This window comes from Chiloscyllium plagiosum, unplaced genomic scaffold, assembly GCF_037043375.1.
Source record: "Chiloscyllium plagiosum isolate Xiang-an unplaced genomic scaffold, Cpla_swu_hap1 HiC_scaffold_48, whole genome shotgun sequence".
NCBI lineage: Eukaryota > Metazoa > Chordata > Chondrichthyes > Orectolobiformes > Hemiscylliidae > Chiloscyllium > Chiloscyllium plagiosum.
In genome coordinates, this window is record NW_028270186.1 from 6948285 (window position 1) to 6968591 (window position 20307).

The window sequence follows — 20307 nt, forward strand, 5'->3', positions numbered from 1 at the left end:
AAGAGGTTTATCAGGCTGAATCTTACCAACACTGGAAATGTGTTGCTGGAAAAGCGCAGCAGGTCAGGCAGCATCCAGGGAACAGGAGAATCGACGTTTCGGGCATAAGCCCTTCTTCAGGAATGAGGAAAGTTTGTCCAGCAGGCTAAGATAAAAGGTAGGGAGGAGGGACTTGGGGGAGGGGCGTCGGAAATGTGATAGGTGGAAAGAGGTCAAGGTGAGGGTGAAAGGTCAGACTGGGGTGGGGGCGGAGAGGTCGGGAAGAAGATTGCAGGTTAGGAAGGCGGTGCTGAATTCGATGGATTTGACTGAGACAGGGTGGGGGGAGGGGAAATGAGGAAACTGGTGAAATCCGAGTTCATCCCTTGTGGTTGGAGGGTTCCTAGGCAGAAGATGAGGCGTTCTTCCTCCAACCGTCGTTTTGTTGTGGTCTGACGATGGAGGAGTCCAAAGACCTGCATATCCTTGGTGGAGTGGGAGGGGGAATTGAAATGTTGAGCTACAGGGTGGTTGGGTTGGTTGGTCCGGGTGTCCCAAAGGTGACCCTGTCGCTCAACATTTCAATTCCCCCTCCCACTCCACCAAGGATATGCAGGTCTTTGGACTCCTCCATCGTTAGACCACAACAAAACGACGGTTGGAGGAAGAACGCCTCATCTTCCGCCTAGGAACCCTCCAACCACAAGGGATGAACTCGGATTTCACCAGTTTCCTCATTTCCCCTCCCCCCACCCTGTCTCAGTCAAATCCATCGAATTCAGCACCGCCTTCCTAACCTGCAATCTTCTTCCCGACCTCTCCGCCCCCACCCCAGTCTGACCTTTCACCCTCACCTTGACCTCTTTCCACCTATCACATTTCCGACGCCCCTCCCCCAAGTCCCTCCTCCCTACCTTTTATCTTAGCCTGCTGGACAAACTTTCCTCATTCCTGAAGAAGGGCTTATGCCCGAAACGTCGATTCTCCTGTTCCCTGGATGCTGCCTGACCTGCTGCGCTTTTCCAGCAACACATTTCCAGCTCTGATCTCCAGCATCTGCAGACCTCACTTTCTCCTGAATCTTACCAGCTACAGGGTAAGCAGAAACTTTGGGGAATTTCATGAAGGGTTTCTCTCCTTGAGCTCCAGCGAGTTAACTCACATAATTTCCTTTTGCTCACCAAATTATAGACATACCACAATTCTGTGTCCTCGTGCTATCATCACTCAGGTTTTGTGGATATATTCATCACTGCCAGGTTCTTCTGAGATTTCCACTGCCAGTGTCATACTTAAAGCCCACGATGCGCCAGGTCTGTTGCTGACAACCACAAATTGCTCTTCATCGTACACATTGCGGAGTTAACAACAGAGAACAGCTTCTGAGGGCATGGATGACAATTCAATGGAAAGAGAAGCTTGAATTCATAAATTTGGTGCTGCTGAACATAATCACCTGTCTGATCAACTGTCATTGTGTTTGCAATTACACAGGATTATTATCCTTAACACCATACGATTTTAGACTCCAGTCTCAAAGAGTGCTACCCTCTCTCTGATGCCCAGTGTAGCATAACTGTTGAAAAATTGTCTAATTACAAATAGAGGCCATACACAGGTCTTGTGAAATTGATGAACACTGGTTTATTTCTCACTATATCATGGGGAGGAGAAATTGACCAAACTGATACAAAATAGACATTTTGCACAGTTAAGTCAAGGATTCTCATCCCTGAGCTTCAGATACTGACAGTTCTGATAGGGTGACAGGAGTAAAATGTTCATTACCAGACAATGCAGTTTTGATTGCAGTTAATAGAAAACAATTGCTTATCCAGCAGTATCCAGCAGTTAACAATTGTAACAGGCGGTTTCACGAATCTGCAGAAACGGGTACTAATGGCTAGCATCCTGGCTTCAATAGGTTCCTAGAATAGTGTTCATTCTTGTCAGGTATCTTGGTGCCACCTAGTCTATGTGGGGATTGAGTACCTGGGGGAGACAGGGAATGCCCTTGGGGCTTCAGGAATAGTGATACTATTGTGATGTAGAAAAAACAGTTAGCAGATCATTTAGTTAGTGTATTCCTTCAGTTGGGAAACTGCTTAGGTATTTGCATTTGCTTCTGAGAATAAAGAGGGGCTGCTTGCCTTTCAAGCAACATCAAATTTACAGTCAATGAATGATTGGTTCAATCCCGTCTGTTTTATTGCACCTGACATTACACCGCTCCGTCATACTGAAGGTGATGATACCCATGATCAATGTCCGCAGCTTCCTCTCTCAAGGCTGCTGACATCATTCTGCCTGTTCTTCCATATCCATCATATCCCATTTTTTGCCTGATCCATTTGTGCATAGCACAACATTCAAGAATGATTCAGCATAGTTTGTCTGGAGTATACCGCAAGGCTCATGCCAGCCAGCTCCAAGTATCAGAACGTCATCTTCAGGAGCCTTATTAGCTGCTTTGTGATAGTCCTGATGGAAGAATGGGTTGCATTGTTGCTCTGTTTGGATTGCAGAATGGAGTCATGAGCCACATTTGCAGAGGGTAGCCCTTGCCTCCCAGCAAACATTTTTGTCAAGTGTCTGGCCCTTGAAATGAAACAGGAACACAAGAGCACTCAATGATATAGACATCATGACAGCTTCCAGGAGCCTTGGCGTAGACTCCGAAGATAGGTATCAATGATCGCAGACACTTGGGCATTGATGGAATGGAAACCCTTTCTGTTGATCCAGTCTTCCACGTTATGGTATGACATTTTCAGTGCAATGTTCTTAAAGTCGAGAGCATCCTGCAACTGGGGTGATCCAGCTATGTTGGCAAAGCCTACTGCCTGACCTGTGACCCCAACCTCTCAGGGAAACAAGATGAAGTAATATGATCTGTCACAAATTCCACAGTAGCAGCCTTGGTAAATTTGCTGATTTAGGATTGAGGGAATCTATACAGGAGGCAGCCATTTACAACACTGTTAAAAATGACTGCTACCTTGACAGCCACCCGGATAGATCCGCCACCCATCCCTGCAGGTCGCAAGGCCCACTCCAGTAGATGATGCAAATCTGTGATAGTGGTCCCTGACCATCCTCAGTCTGCAGCAGCAATGTGCCTTCATTCATCTTGAGGAAATATGGATCTCCTGAACTTCCTCCACATCCTGAAGAGACCCTCAGCTGTGAAATATTCATGTGGAGGCTTGTTCAACACTGCTGGAGTTTGCTGTTGGCTCTGGGCCTGCTGGCAAATTTGTTCCTCCTCGATCTCACTACATCTTCATTGCAATACGGTCACAATGATGATGACCCCTATGTGGCTAGATCCCATAGAGATGTTCCCCATTTCCATGATTATGCATGTCGGTGAATTCCACTGTGTGAGTGCCACTTGAAGAGTCTCACATCGCTCACAAGAAGAATTTGTGTTCTCAGACCAAAAAACATGTCCTGTGCCTATTCGGTCTGGGAGCACCCTTTTTCATTTCCAATGTGCAGTGACAATTTGCATGAGGATGGAAGGCAACATAAACTGTGCTTTGCAGAATCGGTCACAGATTCAACCTGTTCATCTAAGTGATCCCTACAAATCATTTTCTTCATTGCATACCCTGTCGACCCCATCAGTCCTGAGCTTCCATATGTTTCATCCAACGCAGGAGCAGCTTCCCTCTTTTCTGACTTGCGGAGCGGCAATTGTTTATTCTGTCGAGGTCATAGTGACCCTTTCTCTGCCCCCCTTTCTACATTATTTGTCTCTCGGTACTCTTACAAGGTTACCTTGTTTGTGTCTTTTTGTTGCTCTGATCTTCTTCCTGACAGGGAAAAAGGTCTCTTTGAGGATGTTTTTCGAAACCATTCTCTGCATCTAAGGCCAACTGCCTTCAGAAATGTAATTTCCCAATATTTAATACAAGATTAGAAGTTTAAATGTATGAGTATGTGTCCATTCTAATATATAATTGTAGTTATTTAAAAAAAAACTCATGTCAAGTGGTTCAAACTTTCCTTTTCTATTTCATTTTCAAATCAGAAATATCAAATTAGATGTTTTCATCTGAGCTGCGTTGTCAGAGGCTTACTGTTTGCATCCTAATCCCATTTTACTAAGACTCAGAGGCATTTTATTGTCTGGCTGTGTAGGCCATGATTTGAGTTATATGAAATGCTACATCAGCTAAAATTTCCTTCGATTGTCTTTGTCAGTTAAAAAGAAAACCCCTAATAGCCATTTTGTCATATTCAGCCATGGGCAACTACAACAATTTTATTAATTGATTAGAAATGTGACAAGACTCCTTGTTTTTTCCCCCTGTCATGCTTGCATGAAATGGCTAATCTCATAACTGTTATTTTCAAGATTAATGTGCCTGTTCAAAGTCAACAGTGTTCTTTAGTGGTGATATCTATTGGTGTGTACAAGACAAACTTGAGTCTTATTTTAAATTACAAATGTATTTCTGCGCTTCTTTCTGTCAAATGTTATTGATGACGTTCGTACCCTGAGGCTCTGAGAGCATCACTGAATTCATTCGTAGTCTTTTTCCATTGGTGTTGATGTTTGAACTTACTCATGCAAGATTACAAACTCATTTTAATTGCAGTAATGACTTTTAGGTGTAAGTCAGCAATAAAATTGAGTGTGTACTGGTTGGTCCATGTTTCTTTGCTATAGTTCCTGATCCATCTGAATAGCAACATTTTGCAGTGGATTAAAATCTGTTGGAAGTCTGCTGATTTGTGCATTCTCAGGTAGTCATCACTATTGTGACAACGCTGTCACTTCAAAAAAATTATTTTGTCCTTGAGTTTTCCCAAGTGAGGTCATAAAGGCAGAGGTGCCGAAATTTCACGAAATGTTGTTAAAAATCACACAACACCAGGTTGTAGTCTAACAGGTTTATTTGGAAGCACTAGCATATTCTCCACAACCACCTGATGAAGGAGCAGTGCTCCGAAAGGTAGTGCTTCCAAATAAACCTGGTGGACTATAACCTGGTGTTGTGTGATTTTTAACTTTGTACACCCTAGTCCAACACTGGCGTCTCCAAATCAGGACTACTTTAACAATGGTATGGGAGTGGCTAGTTCTCCCAGTTCAGGTTTAATTTTAGTTTGGTTTACTTAAAGCAGAGAAGCTGCTGCTGGCAGGCAGTCAGAAGCCACGACAGTGCAAAAATATTCCATGCTTCAGCAGATGATCATGCCTGATTTCTGTCTGAAATCTCTCCTACCTGTAAGAACGTGTGTTTGAATTTACCTTTTGCCAAGGAGTGTGTTTATGGGATGTTCCGAGAATTGGAACAGCTGCTTTGTTAAGATGTAGTATCAAGTCGGTTGAGTTTTGGAAATATTCAATTATTCTAAATTCTATTTTCTTTTGTTCATGTTTCAACTGCAGTGTTTAAATAAATTCTGTTTTGCTAAAAGCTGAATGGTTTGACCCATTGCATCACACCTGGAATACCCACTTCACTTCTGCCTTTAAAATAAGAAAATGTTTGGGTCGAGACTACCTTCTTAAAATACTTCGAGGGGGTCTGGCCTGGTCTATAACAGTTGGCAAAGGGAGAGTCTCCCAATCAAAAGCAGTAAGTGTCTGACTGAGAGACTGGAGGTACAGGGCATGCCACTTGAAAGTCATTCCTCTTTGCCCTTGTTGATAATCCCCCTGCTCCGTTCTCCCATTAATCCTAACTTTACAAATACCACATGCTCCACAAGTCACTTCACTAACTCCTGAGTCCTCCATCGTCCTGGGTGCTCTACCACCAGCATCCATGGCCAACTCTGCGGCAGCGCTGAGTTCAAAAGCTGCCAATCACGAATTGGCAGACAGATTTTCCTGGGCAGGGCACCTGCTTCTCAGCAGTTAATTCCAAGCAAAGGTCTGATGGTGGGCTTTCCAGTGCCTAATAATATTTGGCAGTCCTTCTCTCGCGGAGGCAGCATGGGTGTCTTGCTTGCTGAACAACTACTGGCCACCTCAAAAGTTCCTGCCCACAGTCACTTGTTCACTCAGGTGCCAGATTCCCTTCAGAGGTCACAGCAATATTTCCAGCAAATTGCAGGGTAATCCAATATACCCACCACTGGCAAAATACAGCTGCAGTACGTGCTGACTGCAAGATGCATGACATAGCAACTAACAAATACGTCTTTGAAGGAACTGTCCAAACCCACAACTTCCACTACGTAGAACTGAGAGGGCAGCTGGCAAATGAGAACACCAACACCTCTCTGTTCTACTCCAGCTCACAAACCATCCTGATGAAGAAACATTCCATCACCAAGGCTCCCTCTAAACTGTGCAGCAAGGTAGTGGCTTGGAGGGTCTACACACGACAACCTGTATGTGAACACATTGACTTTCGCTTCCAGAAATCACATCCAACGTGAGGACCTCAGAAGTCTGCACAGCAGTAGGAAAAATTAGAGGAAGCAGAGGATATTAGGCTCGTTCAGATTTCGAGCATCCATAGTTCTTTGGATTTTTTGTACAGGATATCAATCTTCTTGGATCAAAATACTAAAACACCCATTTCTCACAGTGCTCCAGAGCACCTTCAATGCATGAAGTGCAGGCTTCAAAAATGTCACTCACCGCCACATTCTCAAGGCCCAGTGGGATTAACTGTAAATGTTGACTTCATCAGCATTGAAGGCAACATGGTGGCTCCGTGGTTAGCACTACTGCCTCACCGTGCCAGGGACCTGGGTTTGATTCCAGCTTTGGGTGACTGTCAGCCAGTGTGACCTTTTCACATTTTCCCTGTGTGGGTGGGTTTGCTCTTGGTGTTCCAGTTTCCTTCCACAGTCCAAAGATGTGCAAATGAGTTGAGTTAGTCATGCTAAATTGCCCATAGTATCCAGGGATATACTGACAAGTTGGATTAGCCATGGTTACTGCAGAGTATGGGGATGGGGTGGGTTAGGGTGGGATGCTGTTTGGACAAATGGATGCTGTACAAACGACCAGCAAAACAAATGCCATTTACAAAATACCTTGCAAGGACTGGAACAAACATCGGCCAAACAGGCAGAAAACTAGCCACCAAGTTACATGAACGTCAACTAGCCACAAAAAGACATGACCCATGATCACTAACTTTATATACAGACCAGGAAGGACACCACTTTGACTGGGTCAACTCATCCATTGTTGGACAAGCTAAACAGAGACACGAACGGGAATTCCTAGAGAACTGGTGTTCGAACCGGAACTCCATCAACAAACACATCGATTTGGACCCCTTCTACCATCCTCTGAGAAAAAGAGCCAGAAATGATATCACCCATCCCAAGAAACCAAGACACATAAATAGAAAGTGGGACATAACACCAGTGCTTCACCAGAGGCTCACTGATGATGTTACCTAGTACGGTGACAAAACAGCTGAAAGCAAACCTTCCAGTTCAGTGAGCAAACTTACATCCAGAACCTCAACCTGAGCCACAAATGTTCTCAAAACTCTTCAGAGGGTCACTGCTAGAGTCATAGAGATGTACAGCATGGAAACAGACCCTTCGGTCCAACCTGTCCATGCCGACCAGATATCCCAACCCAATCTAGTCCCATCTGCCAGCACCCGGCCCATATCCCTCCAAACCCTTCCTATTCATATACCCATCCAAATGCCTCTTAAATGTTGCAATTGTACCAGCCTCCACCAGATCCTCTGGTAGCTCATTCCATACACGTACCACCCTCTCCGTGAAAATGTTGCCCCTTAGGGCTCTTTTATATCTTTCCCCTCTCACCCTAAACCTATGCCCTCTAGTTCTGGACTCCCCGACTCCAGGGAAAAGGTTTTGCCTATTTATCCTATCCATGCCCCTCATAATTTTGTAAACCTATATAAGGTCACCCCTCAGCCTCCGACACTCCAGGGAAAACAGCCCCAGCCTGTTCAGCCTCTCCCTGTAGCTCAGATCCTCCAACCCTGGCAACATCCTTGTAAATCTTTTCTGAACCCTTTCAAGTTTCACAACATCTTTCCAGTAGGAAGGAGGCCAGAATTACACACAATATTCCGGCCTAACCGATGTCCTGTACAGCTGCAACATGACCTCCCAACTCCTGTGCTCAGTACTCTGACCAATAAAGGAAAGCATACCAAACGCCTTCTTCACTATCCTATCTACCTGCAACTCCACTTTCAAGGAGCTATGAACCTGCACTCCAAGGTCTCTTTGTTCAGCAACACAACCCAGGACCTTACCATTAAGTGTATAAGTGTATAAGTTGACTTAATGGGCTGAATGGCTTGCTTCCACAATGTAGGGATTCCATGCTTACATTCTGTGAGTGAATAAAAAAGAAAGAACTAACAGTGGGCATGATTAGTTGATTGGAATCCTTTGTCCACCGTGATGAAAGTAACTTTCAATTTATCAGTCTCTTTCTTTTTATTTTATTTTCATTGTCTTATTGACCTGGAACAGATTAGCTGTGTCAATGTATGTTGCCTTGAAAAATACATTTGATATCCTTTCCTGTAGTTCCAAATGGGCAATTAATATGACAACATTTAAATACATGACTAAATACGATTCCATTTGAATGAAATGACCTGCAGGCAACTCCAATGGTGAAAGTCAACGCAATTGCTCCCAAATCTGCCTCCAGTGTCCATAGCTGTGCAACACATAATGATATATGGCCCTATTATTGAAATATAACATTTATGCTCAATGAGTTATTTCTATTTTGATTAACTCATGCAGAGATCGAGGCCTCAAAGGGAAGCGTAATCATCTCTGAGATTGACGCATCCAAATGTTTTAAACTGCTGTGTCATCAGTGGGAATGATCACTGATGATTGCAATGTGTTCAGCACCATTCACTCCATCTTCAACCAGAGCACAGTAACAGTCATGCGGACCATCTGCAGGATGCACTGCAGCAAATCAGTTGAAGGCTCTTTCAACAACACTTCCCAAATCCATGACCCCACACTACCTCGAACAAGGGCAATTGATGCAAGCACTGAACTTTTAAATGATTGCGGCAATAGCTGCTAATTCATCTTTGTGGAACTTGCCTCCAGGGACCTGCTGAGTTTCACCCTCAGCATGGGACCCATCTGCTGCTGGCCTGTCATGTCCCCAGTCTGAACTCACCTGCCAGTTAAATGCCATTAATTGGCTCTCAGCCATATCTGGGTATGTAACTGGTTCCATTACACTCCCCTCTGATGAGATCAATCAGAGCAGGAAATCATCAGTTGGTTGACCTGCATTTTCAAACTTCCTTGCCTTCAGACTTCTTCAGAACCACTGACAACAATGCAGTTACAATCTGCTGGAATCATCCCATTCATCATTTATTCTTGAGAGCTCGTGTTTTGTGATGCCAGCACATAAATTTTTAAAGTTTACTTTCAAGGAATTGTTTGTCAGTTTGGAGTTGAAGATCTGTTGCCATGAAAGTGGATCTCAAACACTGATCCCGAGACAGACTGCTTTGTCACCCAATGTGTTTGGTTCAACAAAATCACTATCAACTCAAATAAAAGCCAAGCAGTTTCAGAATTAATCCCGAAGCTCGACTGTTTGACATATTACAAAAACCACAACAGCAATTTGATCACAGCCACTTACGGTGTTCATTTCACTTTCCTGAAATGGATAGGGTGAATAGCCAAGGTCTTTTCCCTGGGGTGGGGAAGTCCAAAACTAGGGAGCATAGATTTAGGGTAAGAGGGGAAAGATTTAAAAGGGACCTGAGGGGCAACTTCTTCAGTGTGTGTGTGTGTGTGTAATGAGCTGCCAGAGGAAGTGGAGGCTGGTACAATTACAGCATTTAAAAGGCACTTGGATGGGTATATGAATAGGAAGGGTTTAGAAGGATATGGGCCAAGTGCTGGCAAATGGGACTAGATTAGGATGGGATATCTGGTCAGCACGGACAGGTCTGTTTCCGTGCTGTATATTTCTTTGATTCTAAGACTATTACCGAATGAAACAAAGAAAAGAGAACTTAACCCCAGTCTGATGTCTGCAGTGTTAAGAAATGCTCACTCCTCGTACCAATCTTTCAGCTTTGATATCATAGCCTTTACCAGTGTAAGGACTTACTAAGGATTTAGACATAATTCACTGGACTTAAATTTCTAATTTCCTCAATGTTTAAAGAACCACCTTCACTCATATTTTACAGGCAAGATTAGTTGACAGATCAGCATGGAGACTTGAAGAGGCCTGACATTATAATACAGGTGAGTGATTGATTAACCGAGAGAAAGATCAACATATTAACAAATCCCTTGTGTGCCTGTATGGAATGAGCTGCCAGAGGAAGTGGTGGAGGCAGGTACAATGACAGCATTTTAAAGGCATCTGGATGGGTATATAAATAGGAAGAGATTAGAGGGATATGGTCCAAATGCTAGCAAATGGGACAAGATTAATTTAGGGTATCTGGTCAGCATGGACGGGTTGGACCAAAGGGTTTGGTTTCCACACTGTATATCTCTGACTCTACTGACCTTTCACATGTCTCAGTGCTAGCTGCCATCTCAGAATTTTCACAAACTGATGACATTTGTGCTCAGAGCCATATTTCAATCATATTTTCTGTTAAAAATGTTCATATATTACGTTGGTATTTGTTTAATGTTGTACAAGAAGGTCAATGTCTCATGCCTGATCATTTCTTGACAGGACAGATGTGGAAGGTATCAGCTTGTCAGCAAAGTTGAAGTCCAAAGAATAAATGCAACAGTAGAATGGTGGCTGAGTGACAGCGAAGAGAGTGGTAGTAAACTGTTGTTTCTTGGTGGAGGTACGTAGACAGTGGACTTCCCTGATGGTTGATCATATGATCATTGTTTGTCTTGTTTTATAATTATGAGCTGTATGTAATTATACAGGAGACAATTTTAAAATCCGTAAATTACACAAAATGTTCCTTTCTTTTGGGAATGAATTTCGCCTTCTTTACCCAATCTGTGACTCCACAACCCGAGCAAAGCTAGATTCACTGGGAAGCAGGGCAAAACTCTTTGCTGCTTGGAGTTATACCTGACAGAAAGGAAGATGATTGTAGTTGTTTGGAGGTCAGTCATCTCAGCTCCAGGACATCTCTGAAGGAGCTCCTCAGAGGGGTGTTCAATGGCCAACCATCTTCATCAACGACCTTCCCTCTATGATTAAGTTATAAATGGGAATGATCACTGACGATGACAACATGTTCAGCACCATTTGCTATTCATCAGATCATAAAGCAATCTGTATTCAAATATAGCAAGATCTGGACAATATCCAAACTCGGGCTGACAAGTGGCTAGTAATATTTGCGCCAAACTAATGCCAAACAATGGCAGCCAAAGGCATTATGGGATATGGGTCAAGGGCAGAGAAATAGAGTTAGGACACAATTCAGCCATATTCTAAAAGCATATCACAGATTAGCCTTGAGTACCTCAGTGGCTAATCTAATCTCTATTCATATTAAGTTGTACTGAATCAGGGGCTCACAGACCATAGCAAGTTAAATAAAAGCATTCCTGCCTTGTGTTGAAAGCCCATTCATGTGCCACTGCACTTTTTAAAACAGACAGATTTAATCTAACCTTTTAATGTTCTGCTGTAACATTTCTAGAGTCATACAGATACGCAACATGGAATCAGACCCTTTAGTCCAACCCATCCACGCTGACCAGATATCCCAAATTAATCTAGTCCCATTTGTCAGATTTTGGCCGTTATCCCTCTGAACCCTTCCTATTCATATACCCATCCAGATGACTTTTAAATGTTGCAATTGTACTAGTGTCCACCACTTCCTCTGGCAGCTCATTCCATACATGCGTGAAAAAGATTCCCCTTTGGTCCCTTTTAAATCTTTCCTCTCTCAATTTAAATCTATGCCCTCTAGTTCTGGTCTCCCCCACCCCAGGGAAAAGACTGGCGATTCGCCCTATCCATGCCCCTCATGATTTTGTAAACCTCAATAAGGTCATCCCTCAGCCTCTGAAGCTCCAGGGAAATTAGTCGCACCATATTCAGCCTCTCCCTACAGCTCAAATTCTCCACCCCTAGCAACATCCTTGTAAATCTTTTCTGAACCCTTTCAAGTTTCACAACATCCTTCCTATAGTAGGGAGAGCAGAATTGACTGTAGTATTTCAAAAGTGGTCTCAAAGATCTCCTGTACAGCCACCATATGACCTCCCCACTCCTATACTCAGTGTTCTTCTCAATAAAGGCAAGTGTCCACAACACCTTTTTCACTGTCCTGTCTACCTGCAACTCCGCTTCCAAGGACTATGAACCTGAACTCCAAGGTTTCTTTGTTCAGCAACACTACCCAGGACCTTTCCGTCACTGATGCTAAATCAGGACATGTGCATTGTTATGTGTGTGATTTGTGATGTAGGATTCTGCCACAAGAGGAATTGTATTCAACCTGTTGTATACCTTTAAGATCTTGTTGTCCAATTACTGTAATTAGTCACAGGGTGAGGGTCACAAAATGCTTAAGAAACATTTGAATATTAAATCGCCTGTTCCCTTCAAGATCAGAAGGAACCAGCAAAACATAATCTGCTTTCTTCTTCTTCTTATTCTGAAACCTGCTTTAAATATGACACAGAGATTAGCATGTACAACTGAGAGTCATCCTTGCCAGAGTGACTGGCATGGCACAGATCCTTGAGAGACTGAGGATGATTGATAGATGAAAATAAGTCAGAAATATTAGAAGGTTTTTGATCATGTCAGTGTTCACATCAGCAGGCCTTGTGCAGTTGGAGTAAATGGTTGGATGCCATTTAAATTACATCAAGCATGTGATACACCGACATTTGTATAAATGAGAACAGATCATAACCTACACTTCTAATCCAGGATGTGTAATCAGCCTGGGCTTGTATCGCCAGGTTCTGTTTTCACTTCATGCCCTGATATTAATGCAAAGTGACAGCTGATAATAAAGGACTGTCAATATTATACTGTGTCACCTAATGTGCAAGTATATTTGAGATATTGATATTTAGCACATGGTGCCATCCCTAATAACCACTGTAATTTCATATCTGCAAGCCAGGGGAAGCATTTGCATCGAGAAAATGTAATTTTTTCCTCTCTCTGTTGCCAATAAGTCTGCATAAATTTGTGATAACAGTATTGGAGCTGGGCTATTGAGAGAAATATTAGTGATTTATTAATCTTATTTTATGATGGCTTCATGATCCAGTACAATATTGTATGGCATGTGTGCCCTTTTTATTGCTGGTCTGATTTACGTATCTATTGGCGTTGATATTTAGTTAATTTAGTTTTGTTAGCATTTCAAAATACTCCAGTGTGTTACTGTCCAGAATGCTGAAACCTGTGCAATACAATCTCTGCTTTATTGTCACTAATTGTTTTTTCTCCTTAATGATTATAAGGCTGATCAGTTTAGATTTTTGACCATCCCCTCGAATGCGGTTATAATTCACCTCGAAAAGTTTTGACCAACTGCACCAGGTTTATAACATGAATGACTTTAATTTTTATAGCTACTTTCGTGACAGCATTGCATTCCAGGCCACTTTGCAGCCCATTAAATACTTCTAAAGTGCTGTTACTGTTGTAATTCAGGGAGCTTCAGCAGCCAAATAATGCACAGTAAAGTGAAATGAGAAAATAAAACAGGCTATCTGTTTTCGTGACATCCATTGAGGTGAACATATAGACCAGGATATGGTTGAGAACTTTATTCCTCTTCTCCAGGTTGGACATAGAACATAGAACAGTACAGCACAGTACAGGCCTTTCGGCCTTCAAAGTTGTGCCGGACTTTTATCCGACTCTTAAGATCAGATTAACCGACGTACCCTTTATTGTACTTTCTTCCATGTGCCTATCCAAGAGTTGTTTAAATGTCCCTCATGTATCTGTCTCTATTCTTACTGCTGGAAGTGCATTCCATGCACCCACCACTCTCTGAGTGAAGAATCTACCTCTGACGTCTCCCCTAAACCTTCCTCCAAAAACCTTAAAATTATGCCCCCTCATAATAGACATTTCTGCTGTGGGAAAAAAGTCTCTGGCTATCGACTCTCGTATGCTTCTCAACATTTTGTACACCTCTATCAAGTCACCTCTAATCCTTCTTTGCCGCAATGAGAAAAGCCCTCCCTCCCTCAACCTTTCTTCATAAGACATGACCTCCATTCCATGCAGCATCCTGGTAAATCTCCTCTGCATTCTCTCTAAAGTTTCCACATCTTTGCTATAATGAGGCAACCAGAACTGAACACAATATTCCAAGTGTGGTCTAACAAAGACTCTGGAGAGCTGCAGCATAACCTTGAGGCTCTTAAACTCAATCCCCCTGCTAATAAAACCCAACACCTAATATGCCTTCTTATAAACCCTATCAACCTGGATGGCAACTTTGAGGGGTCTATGGACATGGAACCTTTGTTTCTCCACACTACCAAGAATCCTACCTTTAACCCTGTATTCTGCAATCAAATTCAACATCACGCTTTTCCAGGTTGAACTCCATCTGCCACTTATCAGCCAAGTTCTGCATCCTGTCAATGTCCCATTGCAAACCACAACAGCCAAATTTCCCTATATCTCATGCCGTATCAAATGCCTTGTTAAAATCCATGAACACCACATCCACTGCTCTACCTTCATCAACATATTTTGTCACATCCTCAAAGAATTCAATAAGGCTTGTGAGGCATGACTTGCCCTTCTAAAAGCCATGTTGACGATCTTGAATGAAAGTATGATACTCCAAGTAATCATAAATCCTGTCTCTCTGGTTGTTTTAGTTGAGAATACAGACAGGGCTTTGAGCTAAATGTCTCATCTAAAACACAGCATTTTCAAAGGTATGATACTCGCTCAGGACTATCCGTGTGTTAGTCTGGATTTCATAGTGAGGTCTCCAGAAAGGGAACTGAATCCACAAACCTCTGACTCTAGAACACAAATGCTAACACACTGAGCCACAGCTGGTACAGTATTAATGCTCTAAGTTGCACACAGTTGTTTGCAGAGTCTGAAAGAGCAGTCAAGCTATTTCAGGCCAAATACAAATCAATGGTATTTCTGTCTTTATGTATTAAATTTAGTTATATTCTTCCATCACTGTTGACTGCCTAAAATCAAGGAAGTACACTGATATTTAATTTCCATCACTGTTTACTTTGTCTGGAGAAATATTCTCATGCATGAACAGATTGCCAAACAACCCTTGCATTTTTAAAGGTATTCTGAGGTTTGGTCTTAAGTTGCAATGCTTTTCTGATCCATTGATTGGATTTGTACTGTCAACATGTCAATTCATTAGGTCATTATTGGTTATTCATTTGCTTTTTTTTTTATAAGGTACTGTAAATATACTCCACAAATTAAACTCAAAATGAAGTCTGAGGATATTTTGCTCATTAAACTCAATCATTAAAGACAAGAAAAATGCAATAGACATACAAGATAATTCAAGTAAAAAAAAAACCAGAAATGAAGTTCCAATCACTCTTTTGGAATAGTTACCAAAACATGAGCTGGCTTCCAAAGGCTCGTGTAGGTGTCAGTGGAAGTACAGTACATCCAGTTTAGATGAAACTACAAAATTAACATGAACAGTTATAGAATAAAATTCAGAAGCACCTTTTGATCTTTGCAGCTCAGTGTTTGGATTTACTTTTATTTTACAGGGAAGGTTATCTTCATCATCAACAAACTAAAATTCTAAGAGGACCATTAACGTCATACATGTTGTATTTTGTAAGGAGATCATGAGCAGTATATGCAACATGGGAGATCTCTTGTTATGTACAATAAAGATAAATGATTTGGAGATGCTGGTGTTGGATTGGGGTGTACAAAGTTATAAATCACACAATGCTAGGTTATAGTTCATCGGTTTTATTTGGAAGCACTAGCTTTTGGAGTGCTGCTCCTTCATCAGGTTCCCAAATAAACCTGTTGGTCTATAACCTGGTGTTGTGTGATTTTTAATAAAGATAAAGTTCACATAGAGTAAATTGGATTGACCTGTCACTTCAATAGATCATTATTCAGTGAGAAAACAAGTCGCTCATTGTCATGTTGGTGTTCTCCTTTATGCCGTGTTAAACTTGGAGATCTCAGGCAAATGTTACATATGAAGCATTGGATGGAGGCGTGGTTCAAGACGTACTTTGTCATGTACTCACATGTCCCCGAAAGACCTGACACTGTTCTTCTCAAATGTTGGGTTGTCTTGATGACAGATACTTTGCTTTGCAGAGTTATTTGCATCCACATAACTGGATACAACTTACAGACTCTGAGACTGGCTTTCAAAATATCTTTATGTTTAATTTGGGACATTTTAAGGTGTGGGTTCCTATGCATTGCTGGCTGGAGAACATTGCCTTCCAAATGCTGGAATCTTCCATACAAATCAGATGCTCGACCCAGTGAAGCTGAGCTCTGTCTCAGAATAAAGATCGTGTTCTGACAGATCGCAGGTGTCATACCTCCTCTAACTGAATCTGAGGCATGGACAGCCTGCCAACTTCAATTAAAACAAATAGGTGAATTTCACCCTTTTCTCCAGGCAAACATGAAGTAACAGGACAATATCCCTTCCATCCAAGTGCAACATATCTTGAATCAAAAGCATGCATACAAAGAATGCAGGAAATCCTTGTTGAATATTGTCAGATGTAGATTCAACATCACAAAATTATTGGGACCTAATATCTTGAGCATTATAAAATTCACTTCAATATTATTTACTGTACCTGACCCCCAATTAGTTACATTTGACATGACCCCTCTCACTTTCTAATTTGCGGACTCGCCTCATGCTGCTGCCTGCACAAGTGAGCACCCAACCACCAGTCACAGACCAACTGCTGGAGCTGTTGTCCGTCCCGGCTATCTGATAACATATTCTGGGAAAGACAGCAGTGACCATTGTCTCTGGCTGCCACCAATCCCAGTTCGCAACTGGACACAACACTTATCAGGTGTCTTTGGGTCCCCGGTCCTCCAATTTCAGTGGCCCAGTGGTCCAAATAAATGGAAGGATGCAGGGGAGAGCCCAAACTTCACCCAGACCCGAGCAGTCACCACCCTCCACCACAAACTTTTCTTCACTGAATCCCATCTCCCTTTCCCTACACAGAATGACAGAATTAATAACTACCTTTTCACAGAGACTACCACACAGCACGAATCAGGCATCACCAAGTATTTGATTTGGCAGTAGAGAAAAAATATATAAGCATTTTCAAGGGACCACTCAGGGATCAGTTCCAGCTCCACACCACCCATTGCTGCTTCTCAGCTTGTGACTCCACAATGTTGTCTTGAGGCTGCACTTGGGATTGTGACACAAAGAGTGGGATGCCTTGACCTGTAATGTAGAAGATGCACATAAATCACAGTGTTGCTTATGAATCAAAGTCATAGACTGTACATATTACATGACAGGTTATTTGCATTCCACATTGGATCACAGATTGTGCCTTGTTTGACAGGAAGATACAGATATTCCATTTCCAAGAAAAGACTTTAAGCATCGTCAGAAGTTCATAGAAGAATACAGCGCAGTACATGCCCTTTGGCCCTCGATGTTGCGCCGATCCAAGCTCACCTAACCTATACTAACCCACTATCCTCCATATACCTATCCAATGCCCGCTTAAATGCCCATAAAGAGGGAGAGTCCACCACTGCTACTGGCAGGGCATTCCATGAACTTACGACTCGCTGAGTGAAGAACCTACCCCTAACTTCAGTCCTATATCTACCCCCCCTTAATTTAAAGCTATGCCCCCTTGTAATACCCGACTCCATACGCGGGAAAAGGTTCACACTGTCAACCCTATCTAACCCCCTAATCATCTTGTACACCTCAATCAAGTCACCCCTAAACCTTCTTTTCTCTAATGAAAACAGCCCCAAGTGTCTCAGTCTTTCCTCATACGATCTTCCTTCCATACCAGGCAACATCCTGGTAAACCTCCTCTGCACCCGTTCCAGTGCCTCCACATCCTTCCTATAGTATGGCGACCAAAACTGCACACAATATTCCAGATGCGGCCGCACCAGAGTCTTATACAACTGCATCATGACCTCAGGACTCCGGAACTCAATTCCTCTACCAATAAAAGCCAGTACGCCATATGCCTTCCTCACTGCACTATTTACCTGGGTGGCAACTTTCAGAGATCTGTGTACATGGACACCAAGATCCCTCTGCTCATCCACACTACCAAGTATCCGACCATTAGCCCAGTACCCCATCTTTTTGTTATTCTTCCCAAAGTGAATCACCTCACACTTAGCTACATTGAATTCCATTTGCCACCTTTCTGCCCAGCTCTGCAGCTTCTCTATATCCTGCTGTAACCTGCCACATCCTTCCTCACTGTCAACAACTCCACCGACTTTCGTATCATCTGCAAACTTGCTCACCCAACCTTCTAACCCCTCTTCCAGGTCATTTATAAAAATGACAAACAGCAATGGTCCCAAAACAGATCCTTGCGGAACACCGCTAGTGACGGCACTCCATGAAGAAACTTTGCCATCAACTATTACCCTCTGTCTTCTTCCATCCAGCCAATTCCTAATCCAAACCTCCAACTCACCCTCAATGCCATATCTCCGTATTTTCTGCAGTAGCCTACCATGGGGAACCTTATCAAACGCCTTACTAAAATCCATATATACCACATCTACCGCTTTCCCCTCATCAACCTCCTTCGTCACCTTTTCAAAGAATTCAATAAGGTTTGTGAGGCACGACCTGCCCTTCACAAAACCATGCTGACTATCCTTGATCACATTATTCCTATCCAGATGTGCATAAATCCTATCCCTTACAATTCTCTCTAAGACTTTGCCCATTCATCCCGATGGAATGTCAAATTTTCCATTTTCCCATTTTAATACTTGAAAACTGTTGCGACCCCTCAATGAGAAGGAGAACACATTTTAGAGCAAAAAAATCGGGGTTCTGGTTTGTGGGGGTTTGCTGGGAGGTTGACCATTGCTATTTCCAGTGCATAAGCCACTTGGAGATTCCAATCTTTACTTTGAGCAACCTTTTTATAAGATGCGGCAGCATTTTGAACAGGTCAAATGCCTTGTTTGCCCACAGTGATATTCCAAATAGTTATCATCATTTGAATTAATGATGACTGGCACTTCATATTTATCTTCAAAGGGATTTGGATAAATGTCTTAAGGATAAGAAATGCAGGGGCACTTGGAACAGTGCAGTGTCGGACTAGCTGAAGTTCTCTTCAAAATAGCTGGATAGACTGCAGATGCTGGAAATCAGAGTCAAAATGTGTGGTGCTGGAAAAGCATAGTTGGTCAGGCAGCATCCGAGGAGCAGGAGAATCGACGTTTCGAGTGTAAGCTCTCCATCAGGAATGTCACAGATTGTCGGGTAGAATAGCCTCTTTCCTTGTTATATTATTCTATTGCAAAGTTTCTACACATTCAAGATACTTGGTTCTTCTGTCCTTTTTTAAATTTACCATTATTACTTGTCACTTGCATCTGTGGCATACTATAATAGAGTTAACCATGCTACGAGATGAGTAATTTAGAAGTCTGAACTCATGATTTGAAGTCACAGGTTCAAAACCAAAGGATTCAAATTCAATTCATTTCATAAATCTAGATTAAGAAGCTGGTGTCATGAACTATGAAATGATTGTATTGTTGTAAAATCCCATCTGATTCATAAGTGTCTTTAAGGGAAGGAAGTCTGTTGTCTTTACTGATCTAGCCACACAATGTAACTTGACCCATAAATGCCCTTTAAAATGCCCTTTAAAAAGCCATTCAATTGTATCAAAGAGGACAAATCATTGCCACTAAATCAAAAGCAATTAGGGAAGAGGAACAAATGTTGGTGACATCCAGCAAAGGTCTGTTTGAAAAAGAGCTTCTTTGTTTAATTTCAAGTAACATTCTGAACTTAGCTTGGATACTTTAAGTTAATAATTGACCCATCTTTTGTCAGTTGCCATGCTTGTTACTTTCTTTCCAATTTGTAGGCTTCTCTGTGTCTTGTGCATAGTTCCCGCCTGTTATAGCATGATTACTCTTCTACACAACCAATCATTTTTATTGTAGAAAAGTGCCCAGAACTGCAAACATCACATTTGATTGGATCAGTGCACCCATAAAACCAGAGCATCATCGTAAGAGACTTGCAGGTTGAGAGCTTCATTTTGCTCCTGATGTGTCTTCTTGCCCATGTGGAGCATGTAACAGGAACTTGGGCACATACTTCCACCCATTAAAGCATCATTTTGGCTCAGTTGGTAGTTGTTATGTATGTAGTTGGTGTGTTGCCC

General features: G+C 42.3%; 1 long non-coding RNA gene across 1 annotated transcript in view; it reads left to right on the forward strand.

Moving 5' to 3' along the window:
- The window catches only part of LOC148135692 (uncharacterized), a 404329-nt gene that overhangs the window by 181720 nt on the left and 202302 nt on the right, over positions 1 to 20307 (forward strand). Inside the window, exons 4-5 of the long non-coding RNA XR_015754929.1 lie at positions 10146 to 10203; positions 10649 to 10769. This is a non-coding gene — a long non-coding RNA (uncharacterized LOC148135692). The remainder of the gene's footprint in view (positions 1 to 10145; positions 10204 to 10648; positions 10770 to 20307) is intronic.